Raw genomic sequence first — 14,836 nt, 5'->3', positions numbered from 1 at the left:
ATTGAGGGCTATAAATTTTCCTCTCAACACTGCTTTCACAGCATCCCATAGGTTCTGATATTTTGCATACTCATTGATATTTGTCTCAAGATGTTTACTGATTTCTCTTGAAATTTCTTCTTTGACCCACTGGTTATATAATAGTGTGTTGTTTAATCTCCATATGCATGAATTTTCCCTTTATTTGCCACTTGTTGATTTCCAGCTTTACTCCATTATGATCAGAGAAAGTGCTTTGTATGATTTCAATTTTGTTGAATTTATTGAGATCTACTTTGTTTCCCAACGTATGGTCTACCCTGGAGAAAGATCCACAAACACTTGAAAAGAATGTATATCCTGCTGTTTTGGGGTGCAATGTTCTGTATATGTCTATTAAGTTTAGTCCATTTATCATATTATTCAAGTTCTCTGTTTCTTTATTGATCTTCTGTCCAGATGTTCTATCCAATGCTAAGAGTGGTGTATTGAAGTCTCCAAATATTATTGTAGAGATATCTATTTCTTCCTTCAGTTTTGCCAGTGTTTGCCTCATGTATTGGGCATCCTGGTTAGGTGCATGTATATTTATGATTGTTATTTCTTCCTGGTGAAACATCCCTTTTATTAATATGCAATGTCCTTTCTTGTCTCTAATAACAGTTTTCTTTTTAAAGTTTGTGTCATCTGATATAAGTATAGCTACCCTAGGTTTTTTTCATTGTTTTTTTTTTTTTTTTTGGTTCCTGCATGATGGAATATCTTTTTCCAACCTTTCGTTTTCAATTTACTGGTATCCTTGGGTCTAAGGTGAGTCTTTTGCAGACAGCATATAGATATATTTTTTTCATCCATTCTGCCAGTCTGTGTCTTTTGACTAGGGAGTTCAATCCATTAGCATTCAATTTTATTACTGTAAAGGCAGTTCTTATTTCATCCATTTTGAGTTTTGCATTTTTTCTGTCATTTTATATTTGACACTTTTAGTTACTATTATTGATACAGTTGTCATTTCTAAACTCTCTTCCAGGCCTCTCTCCTGTCTTTCCTTTTCAGGTTATAACACTCCCTTTAGTATTTCATGCAAAGCTGGTCTTTTGTTATAAACTCCCTCAGTTTCTGTTTATCTGTAAATATTCTAATCTTACTCTCAGTTTTAAAAATTAATCTTGCTGGGTTTAAAATTCTTGGCTGGAAGTATTTCTCCTGCAGTATCGTAAATATATCACACCACTGTCTTCTTGCCTCTATGGTTTCTGATGAGAAATTGGCAATTCACCTAATTGGGTATCCCTTATATGTTAAGCATTGCTTCTCTCTTGCTGCTCTCAGAATTTTCCCATCTCTGACATTTGACATTCTGATTAGTATGTGTCTTGGAGTTGGTCTATTTGGACTTATTCAGATGGGAGTATGTTGTGCTTGTTGGACAAGGATATCTAAGTCCTTCACTAGGTTTGGGAAATTTTGCACCATTATTTCTTCAAATATTTTTTCTGCCTCTTGTTTTGTTTTGTTTTTTTTAATTTTTTAATTCATTTTTAAAAAATATTACATTAAAAAAAATGAGGTCCCATTCAACCCCACCGCCCCCACCCACCCCACCTCTCCCCCCATAGCAACACTCTCCCATCATCATGACACATCCATTGCATTTGGTAAGTACATCTCTGGGCATCGCTGTACCTCATGGTCAATGGTCCACATCATAGCCCATACTCTCCCACATTCCATCCAGTGGGCCCTGGGAGGATCTACAATGTCCAGTAATTGTCCCTGAAGCACCACCCAGGACAACTCCAAGTCCCAAAAACGCCTCCACATCTCATCTCTTTCTCCCATTCCCTGCACCCAGCAGTCACCATGGCCACTTTTCCCACACCAATGCCACATTTTCCCTGTGGACCTTGGATTGGTTGTGTCCATTGCACATCTATGTCAAGAGGAGGCTTAGATTCCACATGGATACTCCTGCATGCATGAGGATTGCATCCTCCTGCTTTCAGTGGCAGGCACTCTAGGCTCCATGGTGTGGTGGTTGACATTCTTCAACTCCATCTTAGCTGAGTGGGGTAAGTCCAATAAATCAGAGTGTAGGAGCTGACGTCTGTTGAGGCTCAGGGCCTGGCTATCATATTGTCAGTCCAGAGATTCAAATCCCCTAGATATATCTTAAACCCCAGGACCAACTACAATTCCAGTAAAGTAGCATGAAAGCCTTGTGAAAAGAGATCTCATCTGTGTCCAGCTCCATCACGCAGAAACACCAGCTCCTAAGAAGGGCCAACTGGCATGGCAGTGAACCCCATTTGCCATGACCATAGAACCTGTGGGTCTCTTTAGCCCTCAAAAGAACCAATACCTGGGGTTGTATCTACTTTATCTGTCTCTGAGACTCTGCTCAGGTGTGCATAAGGGCAATCCTTCTGACAACCTCCAGACTCTTTTTTAGAAACTCATAGCCATATAAACTCATTTCTCCTTTCCATTTCCCCCTTACATTAGGTCAAACAGCATTTTAAACTCCTGTTATTATATGTAGACAGGGATATTCTGCTGGTCCACGTTGAACCTTTAATTCAAGGTCATTTTCTAGTTGCATCATCAATTGGTATTTGGTAGTGATCCCTCGGTGCCAGGGAGGCTCATCCCCAGGTGTCATGTCCCACACTGGGGGGAAGGCATTGCATTTACATGCTGAGTTTGGCTTTGAGACTGGCTACATTTGAGTAACATGAAGGCTGTCAGGAGGAAGCTCCCACGCACAGTGCTGCTCTAGGCCTTGTTCTTATTTTAGGTGTATAGGCTCACAAACATAGTCATTAGTATCAGGGGCTCACTGTAGGACCCTCATTCCTTCCTGGTCCTTACCGTTGCACCTGGGGGACTGCCGCTGCTCCCCTAGGGACCACAACAGAGCACCCCTAGCCAGGAACCCAGTACCCCCCCCAGCTGTTGTTTTTAATTGTTTCCACTATGTATATCCAAACATTACCATGCACCCTGGACATACGCCCTGTATAACTCCCTGTCAACCATATATCACCTGTCAATAACATCCTATACCAGTATTCCTCCACTGCCATTTTTGAACCACTCTGTGATCCATAACTTCCTGAAAAATGAAGCCCAATATAATGTCAGGATCCCTTACTAGTAAAATGGAATATAGCGATGGGTTTAAAGGTTCGATCTAGAATACGTATTGATTTGGAAAAATTCTACATACTATCTTTTTCTTTTCTTTTTTCCTAATTATTGAGCTTCTCTTCACAAGAGCCTTAGATCACAGTAATTCATATATACAATATATAGTACTCCCACACATCCACCATAAAACCTTTTCCCTTCCAAAGCAATATTCTTATAACTTATTCATATCATATTTACTTAAACTGATGTACAGACTCTGAGACAATAGCTTTCAAACAAGGTGACATCTGTGCTTACATTGTGGTCCATACTTTAGGATATACAGTTTTCTAAATTCTTAGTTATCCTATGTTTTACATTATGGTTTGCATTATTAGTCTGTCATCCCCTATATGTTTTTGGTGTAATATTACATGTTTTATATCCATCCTTGTGTACTCTCGTGAAACTCCTCTGTTACCCCCACATTTACCTTGGTTCCATCCATTCAACATCCATTTTCCCCTCTCCTTGGGGCCCACAGTGACAGCCAATCTCCATTTCCCAAGGAGCCAAATTCAGAGATACTTGCAACAGTGCTCACGGCCTGACTTGCTCAACTACACTAATGCCCTGGGAGCCATCCTTTCTCTCAAGAGATACAGTTCCCTCTTTCTTGATGGCATTAGTCCTCCCCAGGATGTGGGTCCACCCCCACTCTCACTACTTGGGTCTCTATCAAATGGTACAACCCATCCTGGCAAAAAGAGCATTCAGACATTCCCCAGGAGTCCGTGCCGTGTCAGACCATCCCCTCTGAGCATCCTAAACAGGTAACCCTTTTAATTATATTTTGATATGGTTTTCTCAGCATTTTACTCTCAACAAACATCTGACACTCTCCTATGTTCGTATTTTGCCCCTCCCTTCCCCCAATTTTTCGGGCACTATTACCCATCCACCCATCCGCAACCCCCCTCAAACCCGCAAAGCTCCAACCAAAGGCAACTCCTTGCCCCCATTTTATCTCTTCTTTGTGCTCATACTTACCACCAGCTCATCATAGATTCCACCCCTGCAGACGTCAGCTCACATCCTTCCTCCACCCCCCGATTTCCTGTAAGCCTATCTTCCAGTCTCTAGCTCTCTGAGGCAGCTTGCTTATTTCATATCATTGAGGTCATGTAGTATTTGTCCTTCAATGCCTGGGTTGCTTCACTCAACATAAGGATCTCAAGATTCATCCATGTTATCATGTGTGTTTGTAGTGTATTTGTTCTTACAGCTGAGTAGTATTCCATTGTATGTATATACCACATTTTATTGATCCACTCATCTGTTGATGGGCATTTGAGTCAATTCCAACTTTTGGCGATAGTGAACAATGCTGCTATGAACATTGGTGTGCATATATCAGTTTGTGTCCTTGTTTTCAGTTCTGCTGGGTATATACCAAGCAGTGGTATTGCTGGGTCATATGGCAAATCTATGGGTAGTTTTTTGAGAAACCGCCAAACTATCCTCTAGAATGGTTGGATCCTTCTGCATTCCCACCAGCAGTGGATGAGTGTTCCCATCTCTTCACATCCTCTCCAGCATTTGTATTCTTCTGTTTTTTTCATAGCTGCCAATCTTATGGGAGTAAGATGGTATCTCATTGTAGTTTTGATTTGCATTTCTCTGATAGCTAGAGATTTGGAGCATTTTTTTCATGTGTTTTTTAGCCATTTGTTTTTCTTCTTTGGAGAAGTGTCTGTTTAAGTCTTTTTCCCATTTTTTAAATGGGTTGTTTATCCTTTTATTTTCAAGATATGAGTTCTTTATATATGCAAGTTATAAGTCTCTTATCAGATATATGGTTGTCAAATATTTTCTCCCATTGTGTGGGTTCCCTTTTTACTTTCTTGACAAACTCCTTTGAGGTGCAGAAGGCTTTAATTTTGAGGAAGTCCCATTTATCTATTAGTTCTTTTTGCTGATCGTGCTTTTGGTGTGATATTCATGAAGCCATTTCCTATTACAAGGTCCTGTAGATGTTTCCCTACACTGCTTTCCAAGGTCTTTATGGTCTTGGCTCTTATATTTAAGTCTTTGATCCATCTTCAGTTGATCTTTGTATAAGGTATGAGATGGTAATCCTCTTTCATTCTTCTACATATGGCTATCCAGTTCTCCAGGCACCATTTGTTGAATAGGCCATTCTCTCCCAGTTGAGAGGGTTTGGTGGCTTTATTGAATATCATATGGCTATATATATGAGGTTCTATATCAGAACTTTCAATTCGATTCCATTGGTCTGTGTGTCTCTCCTTATGCCAATACCATGCTGTTTTCACTACTGTAGCTTTGTAGTACGTTTTGAAGTCCGGTAGTGTGATTCCTCCAATTTCGTTTTTCTTTTTCAATATGTCTTTGGCTATTCGGGGCCTCTTTCCTTTCCAAATAAATTTCATAGTTAGTTTTTCTAGTTCCTTAAAGAATGCTGTGTTCATTTTTATTGGTATTGCATTGAATGTGTAGATCAGTTTTGGTAGGATAGACATCTTAATAATATTCAGTCTTCCTATCCATGAACAAGGAATATTCTTCCATTTATTTAGGTCTTCTTTGATTTCCTTGAACAGTCTTGTATAGTTCTCAGTGTATAAGTTTTTTACATCTTTAGTTAAATTTATTCCTAGATATTTGATTTTTAAATTTACTATTGTGAATGGTATTTGTTTCTTGATTTCCTCCTGATCTTGCTCATTATTGGTGTACAGAAATGCTACTGATTTTTGTGCATTGATCTTATAACCTGCGACTTTACTAAACTCATTTATGAGTTCTAGAAGCTTTGTTGTAGACCTCTCAGGGTTTTCTATGTATAGGATCATGTCATCTGCAAATAATGAAATTTTGACTTCTTCCTTTCCAATTTGAATGCCTTTTATATCTGGTTCTTGCCTCAGTGCTCGAGCAAGTACTTCTAAGACAATGTTAAATAGAAGGGGAGAGAGTGGGCATCCTTGTCTTGTTCCTGACTTTAGAGGGAAGGATTTTAGGATTTCTCCATTGTAAACAATGTTGGCTGTAGGTTTTTCATATATCCTCTTTATCATGTTCAAAAAATTTCCTTGTATTCCAATCTTTTGGAGTGTTTTTATCAAGAAAGTGTACTGTGTCTTGTCAAATGCTTTTTCTGCATCTATAGATATAATCATGTGATTTTTTCCTTCAATCTGTTTATATGGTGTATTACATCGATTGATTTTCTTATGTTGAACCATCCTTGCATACCTGGAATAAATCCCACTTGGTCATGGTGTATAATTTGTTTAATGTGTTGTTGAATACGATTAGCAAGTATTTTGTTAAGTATTTTTGCATCTACGTTCATTAGAGAAATTGGTCTGTAATTTTCCTTTCTTGTGGTGTCTTTATTTGGCTTTGGTACTAGGGTAATGTTGGCATCATAGAGGGAGTTAGGCAATATTCCCTCTGTTTCGATTTTTTGGAAGAGTTTCAGCAGGATTGGTGTTAGTTCTTTCCAGAATGTTTTGTAGAATTCACCTGTGAAGCCATCTGGCCCTGGGCTCTTCTTAGTTGGGAGGTTTTTAATGACTGATTCTATCTCTTTACTTGTGATTGGTTTGTTGAGATCATCAACTTCTTCTTTCATCAATATGGGCTGCTTATGTGTTTCTGCGAATTTGTCCATTTCCTCTGAATTGTCATTTTTGTTGGAATATAGTTTTTCAAAGTATCCTCTTATGAAAGTCTTTATTTCTGTGGGGTCAGTGGTGATATCACCTATCTCATTTCTTATTTTGTGTATTTGCATCTTCTCTCTTTTTTTCTTTGTTAGTCTCACTAAAGGTTTGTCAATTTTGTTGATCTTCTCAAAAAACCAGCTCTTGGTCTTGTTCATCGTTTCAAGTGCTTTCTTATTTTCTATTTCATTTAGTTCTGCTCTTATCTTTGTTATTTTCTTTCTTCTTCTTCCTGTTGGATTACTTTGTTGTTTTTTTTTCTAATTCCTCCAAATGTGCAGTTAGTTCTTCAATTTCTGCTCTTTCTTCTATTTTGGTAAATGAATTTATGGCTATAAATTCGTCTCTCAGTACTGCTTTTGTTGCATCTCATAAATTTTGGTATGTTGTGTTATCATTATCATTTGCTTCAAGGTAGTCATTGATTTCTTTTGAGATTTCCTCTTTGATCCACTGTTTTTCTAAGAGTGTGTTGTTTAATTTCCATATCTTGGTGTGAAATCTGGGCCTCTGTCCCTTGCAAATTTCCAGCTTGACTCCACTGTGGTCAGAGATATTGTTTTGTATGATTTAAATCTTTCTGAATTCATTAAGCCTTTCTTTGTGGCCTAGTATACGGTCTACTTTGGAGAATGATCCATGTGCAGTTGAGAAAAATGTATATCCTGCTGTGTTTGGGTGTAAAGATCTATATATGTCTATTAGATCCAGCTCCTCTAATATACTGTTCAAATGTTTTGTTTCTTTAGTGATTCTCTTTTGAGATGTTCTGTCCAGAGTTGATAGTGGTGTATTAAAATCCCCCACTATAATTGTAGATGCATCTATTTTTTCACTTAGTTTTTCAAGCGTTTGCCTCATGTATTTAGAGGCACCCTTGTTAGGAGCATAAATATTTATGGTTGTTCGATCTTCTTGACAGATTGTCCCTTTCACTAAAATGTAGTATCCTTCTTTGTCTCTCACAATTGTTTCACATTTAAAGTCTGTTTTGTCTGATATTAATATAGCTACTCCTGCCTTTTTTTGGTTATTGTTTGCTTGTATGATTGTTTTCCAGCCATTCAGTTTCAACCTCCATGAGTTTCTGGGTCTAAGATGTGTCTCTTGTAGACAGAATATAGATGGGTCATATTTCCTTATCCAGTGTCCCAGTCTGAATCTTTTGACAGGTGAGTTTAATCCGTTGACATTCAGTGTTATTACTTTCAAGGAATTATTTGTGTTAGCCATATTTTGATTGGACTTGTGTTTGTCATATTTTGTTTGCTTTTTTCCCCCCTTCTCTTTTTGTCTTTTTTGTTGCTCTTACACTCTCTTCCAACTCTGCCTGTCCTGTTTTTTCCTTTCTTCCTGCAGAACTCCCTTTAGAATTTCTTGAAGGGGAGGTTTCTTGTTGGCATATTCATTCAGTTTCTGTTTATCTGTGAATATTTTGAACTCTCCATCATTTTTGAATGCTGGTTTAGCTGGATAGAGTATTCTTGGTTGGAAATTTTTTTCTTTTAGTACCTTGACTATATCATACCACTGCCTTCTTGCCTCCATGGTTTCAGATGAGAAATCAGCACTTAATCTTATGGAGCTCCCTTGTATGTGATGGTTTTCTTTTCTCTCGCTGCTTTTAGAATTTTTTCTTTGTCTTGAGCATTGGCTAATTTGACAAGTATATGTCTTGGGGTGGGCCTGTTGGGGGTTATGACGAGTGCGGTGCACTGTGCTTCTTGGATATATACATCTGTCTCTTTCAGTAGATTTTGGAAGATTTCAGCCATTATTTCCTGCAACACTCCTTCTGACCCCTTTCCCTTCTCTTCTCCTTCTGGGATGCCTATAATACATATGTTTGAGCGTTTTGCATTATCATTCAGGTCCCTAAGTCCTAGCTGGATTTTTTGTATCTTTTTATTGGCCAATTCTACTATCTGTTTGATTTCCGATGTACTGTCTTCCACATCACTAATTCTCTGCTCTGCCTCTTCTAGTCTGCTGATATTTGCTGCAAGTGTATTTTTGATTTCTTGAACTGTGGTGTTCATTTCCATCATATCTCTTATCTTTTTGTGTATGTCTGCAATTTCTCCTCCAAGTGTTGTCTTTATGTTGTTAACCTCTTCCTTTACTTCATTAAATTTGTCAGCGATAAATGTTCTGAGATCTTTCATCACTTGTGCGAAGTTCTGCTCCCCTTCCTGATTTTTAGTTTGTTCATTGGATTCAGCCATATTTTCCTGATTACTGGTTTTGTTTGTAGATTTTTGTTCCTGTCTGGTCATCATTTTATCTTGATGGGTTTAATCAGTTCCTTAGCGTCTTTGTCTAGTCTTGGAGATTAATCAGCTGTTGTTTTTGTGTAAGTGCTATATCTTCTCTTTGTCACTTTGTTCTTCTTATTCTAATTTCTTATTGCTGGTTGAGCTCACTTTAAAGGAAAGTATTAGGTCCAGGGAAAGGCAATTGTGTAAGCAAGGAAAAAGTGTAAAGTAGTATTGGTGATATATGTTAACAGAACAACAATATGAGATCTGGGAGGATGGATGTTAGATTCATGTATGTTGTGTAGAGTTATAGCAGTAGGTAGAGTACCTATAATGACGTAGTCGACTGAATATGGGAAGAATATTGTATGAATTGAAAAGCTATTGTTTTCGTGATAGAGGGAAAGAGAAAAGAAAGGCAATAGTTTCAAGAGTGGATAACAGACAGAAAACAAAACAAAGGTATTAGAAATTAAGAGTTAGACACTTTGTGGATCAAAGAAAGGGAGGTGGAATATAGGAGAGACAGTAGATGATGGAGGATATCAAGATGTAGGCAAAAGGGGATAGTGTATGTAGCCAAAATCTATTTACACAGAAATGAGGCAGTGGAGGATGAGGAAACCCAGCAAATTGTGAGGTGTTCCCTGCAGCACCTATTGTATAATTAAGATAAAATAAAATAAGAAGAAAATAAGGGATGAGAGAGAGAAAAACCAAAAAAAAAAAAAAAAAAGAGAAGAAAGGAAGAAAGAAAAAGGGGGTGGGTAAAAGGGCAGGGAACAGGTAGGGAAAAGAAAAAAAAGATATACACCAACCACAACAGCAACAACAACAACAAAACTAAATTACTGAAAAAAAAAGACTTTGGGGGATACGCTGGGAGAAAAGACTAGGGGATAATGCAATGTTAGGAATCAGGACATTAAAAAAATAAAAAATAAGACAAAATAAATATAAAAAAACAAAACAAAAGAAAAAAGAAAATGCAAACGTTGAGGGCTAGGACATTCAAGAACCTCAGATGGACTTCAGGGCGTGATGGATTCAGGGATGGAAAGTCTGAGATATTGAAGACTCAAGAGGTGTGAGTCTCTGGGGTGTGGGCCACCAGGGTTTAGGGGACTCAGACCTGGCAACCGCGAGTCTGGTTAACAGGGAACCTGGGAGCACCGCAGTGCAACACAGCCTTCAGGGATCCCCACAGCTGGGTGCCAGCCCTATGGGTGAGATCACCTCCGCAAACTCTATCCTGTGTGTCTGAACTCCACAATTCACTCACTCACTGGGGTTTATTCTGTGGATGTATCACCAATTCAACTTCAGGACCCTTCCCACCCTGAAAGCCCCCAGGACGGCCAGCTGGTGGTGCCTCTACACTGCAGGCAATTTAATGATGCAGATCAATAGCCAGGCCCGGTGGTGGGGCTCCAGCCAGAAACACTGATATCAGAGTCCAAAACCGAAATTCCCACGCTTCGCAAAATATTCCCCTAATCAGCTTCCAGACATCTCCCACCCTGCCAGACCCTGGTGGCATCTCTTTATTGCTATCAATTTAAGTCCATTGCAGATTGACAGCCAGGCTTGGGCTGAGCGGGGCTCTAGGCAGAAGCACTATTATTTGTGTCCGCAATCAAAAATTCCCCTGCTTTGCAATAAAACTCCCGTTTGTCTCCCCAAATTGGTCTGCAAAGGCCTCCTATCCTTTTAACCCCCCAATAGGCCGCTCAGGGCTTATGAATTCCCCAGTACTGCAGAGCCTCCAGATATTGCTGCCACAGTGCCAGTGCCATGGCTCTGCCCACCCCAGGAGGGGGCGTGCCACATGCAACCCTGACCTCTGTGTAATAGAGTCTCAATTATATTTTATAGATGAGTCTTCTCTGTTACCTTCCCACCAAATTGATGTCCAGACACCTCCTGCTCTGCAAATATCCTGAAACAGCCTGGTCCCGAAGAACCTCCAATGCTGCCCAGCCGCTTCTTTGCCTTGCTTGTCTTTACATCGTTGAATTGTATGATCTCTTTATATGACATGGATATCAAAACCTTGTTGGATATGGGATTTTCAATATTTTTCAATAATTTCTCCCATTGAGTAGGCTGCCTGTGTATAATATTTTGTGTGTGTGTATAATTTTTAATGTGCCTTTGGATTCTGTTTGGAATTGTTTTTGGAACGTTGCTACATATATATTCATTATAAGTATCGGTCTTTAATTCTATTTTTTGTAGCATCTTTATTTGGTTTTGATATTAGAATGATGTTGGCTTCATAGAATGTGTTTATTTGTGTTCTCTCCTGTTTGATTTTTTGGAACATCTTGAGGAAGATTGGTATTAGATCATCTTTGAACGATCACTTGTTCTATCACGATGCCTCTTTGAGTTTTGGTTCATCTCATTCTCAGGCTTTTAAATTGCCAACCTTATGTAACCAAAACCACACAAGGGATTCACTAATGGGTTACAGATATTTTTTCCCCAGGGTTTTGGGAAAAAGTGACCTAAAAGCAGTTTTCTCATTGCTGTTTCCCAACTGGCTAGCAGATGGCACTCGCTGGCAAACACTTCCAAGGAAGTGCCACGACCCTCAGGTTAGCCTAGCTTCTGGTCTGGCTCTGCTGGTCAAATTCACAGAAGAGAAACCACTCTATCCTCTGCCACACCCTCCCTCTTCCCAAGGAGGGAGATGGTTGTTCCCCTCTCAGTCAGCTGCACTTAGCCATGGGTTTTATCAGGCTTCATGCCTTGAGAATGGGCGCTGGGAGCCCTTTCCTCCTGCCGAGGGTGTTTAGTACCTCACAGTTGACATTTTGGGCTCTTTGGCTCTCTGTCCCTTGCCCTCCTGGGCCCTGAGCAGTACTGTCTGGGGTTACCTAACCCCCAACACAAGTCCCTCAGACATCTCCTGCCCTTCTCCATTGCTTGTGTGAGAGTTGAGCCCTGCTTGTGTACTCTGATGTCATCTTCCCCAAAGTCTCTAAGCTTTGCTCTTTGATGCATCCCATAGGCTGTGAAATGGTGTGCTATATTTTAGATCAGATTAAGGTATTTAGCAATTTCCTTGTAATGTCTTCATTGACCCATGTGGTATTCCAATGGTCATTAATTAACCTCCAAATATCAGGAGGTTTTCCGGACTCTTTTCAATTATTGATTCTAATTTCATTCCATTTCCAATGGAGAAAATACTTTTCATAATTTTAAAGTTATACAGACTTTAGGATTTTGCTTTGTTGTTTTTTCCATTTGAACAGCAGAGTTTCTATTCTGGAGAACATTTCCTGTGTACTTAAAAGGAATGTATATACTGCTGCCAATGGATGGAATGTTTTGTTCATGTCCGTTAGGTAGAGTTGTTGGAAAATGTTGTACAAATCTTCTATATCTTGCTGAATTTATGACTAGTTCTATATTAGTTCTATCAATTATTGGGAGTGGGTATGGAAACCTTAGACTATGATAGTTCAATGATCTCTTTCTCCTTTGAAATCTCTCAGCTTATTTCTTCAGGCATTTGAAGTGTCTGTTGCTAGGCATGAACATATGTTACAATTGTCATGTCTTTAAGATGTAATATCATTTTTAAAAATTTATTTAATTCACCCCCACTCCCCGTGTTGTCTGTTCTCTGTGTCTATTTGCTGTGTCTTGTTTCTTTGTCCGCTTCTGTTGTCATCAGCGGCAGGGCACGGGAAGTGTGGGCGGTGCCATTCCTGGGCAGGCTGCACTTTCGCGCTGGGTGGCTCTCCTTATGGGGTGCACTCCTTGCGCGTGGGGCTCCCCTAAGTGGGGGACACTCCTGCGTGGCAGGGCACTCCTTGCATGCATCAGCACTGTGCATGGGCCAGCTCCACACGGGTCAAGGAGACCCGGGGTTTGAACTGCGGACCTCCCATGTGGTAGATGGACACCCTAACCACTGGGCCAAGTCCGTTTCCCCTGTAATAACATTTTAATCATTATGAAATATTTCTCTTTGTCTTTATAAAATGTATTGCCCTAAAGCACATTGTCTTAAGTTTGCTAAATCTGCCAATACAAAGTTACTAGGAATGGGTTAATTTTTACAAAGGGACTTGAAATGCCCAAATCAAGGCACCAGCAGAGTTATTTACTCAACAAATGTCATCTGCTGCCAGATCCTGGAGTCTTCCCACGTGGCAAGGCAAGATGGCAGCTGATCACTGCCATTCCTGAAGTCTTCTCTCTCATGTGGCATGCTCAAAGTGGTGGTTTCTTTCTGAGTATCTCTTCTTTCAGTTCTCAGTTTAAATAAAACCCAACAAATGGGTAGAGACCCAACCTGGGTCACGCTGCACTGATGTAGCCCAATCAAATGGCCCCACACTCATGGGAATGGATGGGTTCAAGAACATAACCTTTCCTAGCCTTCACAATATTTAAACATTTGCACTTAGTATATCGGAAAGCAATAGACACTCCACAACTTTTATGATTGCTGTCACATGATAATCCATTACATCCTTTTACTTTCCCCCTATTTCTTCCTTGAATCTAAGGCATGCCTTTGCAGATTACACTTTTAAGGATCTGGCCACTTTATCGAATGTATCAATCAGACCAATGCCTATTCAAATAGACACAGTTCTCCATTTATTCTGAATATGAAGTTTTCTTCCCTGAAATCATCAACCCGACAAAACTACCATCTGTGGACTTACAGAACATCTTATCCTTCATCTTGATATTCCACACAGCTTTGCTTCTGATCATGGTTAATGAAATGCAGTACTGGGCATATGCTAATGGAATTCCCTTATCTTACATTATCAAACTGGAGCAGCTGAATTGACACATCAGTGGATTGACCTTTGGAAGATTCAATTATGGGGTTAGCTGGGTGGCCATACATTGCAGGTCTAGATAAATGTCCTCCAGGAAGCTGTATGTACACTCAATTACAATCTAGTATATGGTTCTGCTTCTCCCAAAGCCATGATCTGTGAGTCCAGAAATCAAGGGATGGCAATGGAGATAACTCACTAGTGATCCTCTACCAAGTGTTTTGCTTCTTATCACCAAAATGTAAGATTTTCCTCCCGGAAAGTTAAAAATGATTTCATCGAAGTGGAAGTCAAAATTCCTGTGGACCACTTTGGTTTCCTCATGCCTCTAAATCAACAAGTAAAGACAGGATTGAATGTACTAGCTGAGGTTATTGCTCCCAGTTACCTAGGGGAAATTAGACTGCTACTTCAAAATGGAAGGAAGAGAATTACAGAATACAGTATATTCCTTAGGATATCTACTTGTATTTCCATTCCCTGTGATTAAAGTCAAAGGAGAACTCTAACAATCAATTTGCACAGGACTACTAATAGCCCATACCATTCATTAAAAAGGTATGGGTTACTGCATTAGGGAAAGAACCATAACCAGCTACTTCGTTTGTTGAGGGGAAATGAATTATGCATGTGTAATAGAAGTAGGTGTTTGTAATTACCAGTTATGATCATATGGCCATTTACCACAAAAAGGACTATAATGGCTATTAATTTTTATTTTGTTAGAAGCATTTTTGCATATGAATATGTTTGTGTATAAACAAACGTCTTTCTTTTCATCCCTCTCCTATCCCCGTATAAGATTAGTTGTATTAGCTTTGCATCATAGTATTTATGTTACAGGATAGCAAGGGTAAGAGTGAATATTGGTCACTCAAGTGCTTCCATACTATTTTGAGGA

This window comes from Dasypus novemcinctus, chromosome 27 (genome assembly GCF_030445035.2).
Source record: "Dasypus novemcinctus isolate mDasNov1 chromosome 27, mDasNov1.1.hap2, whole genome shotgun sequence".
In the NCBI taxonomy this organism is placed as follows: Eukaryota; Metazoa; Chordata; class Mammalia; order Cingulata; family Dasypodidae; genus Dasypus; species Dasypus novemcinctus.
This window is presented reverse-complemented; position numbering follows the sequence as displayed.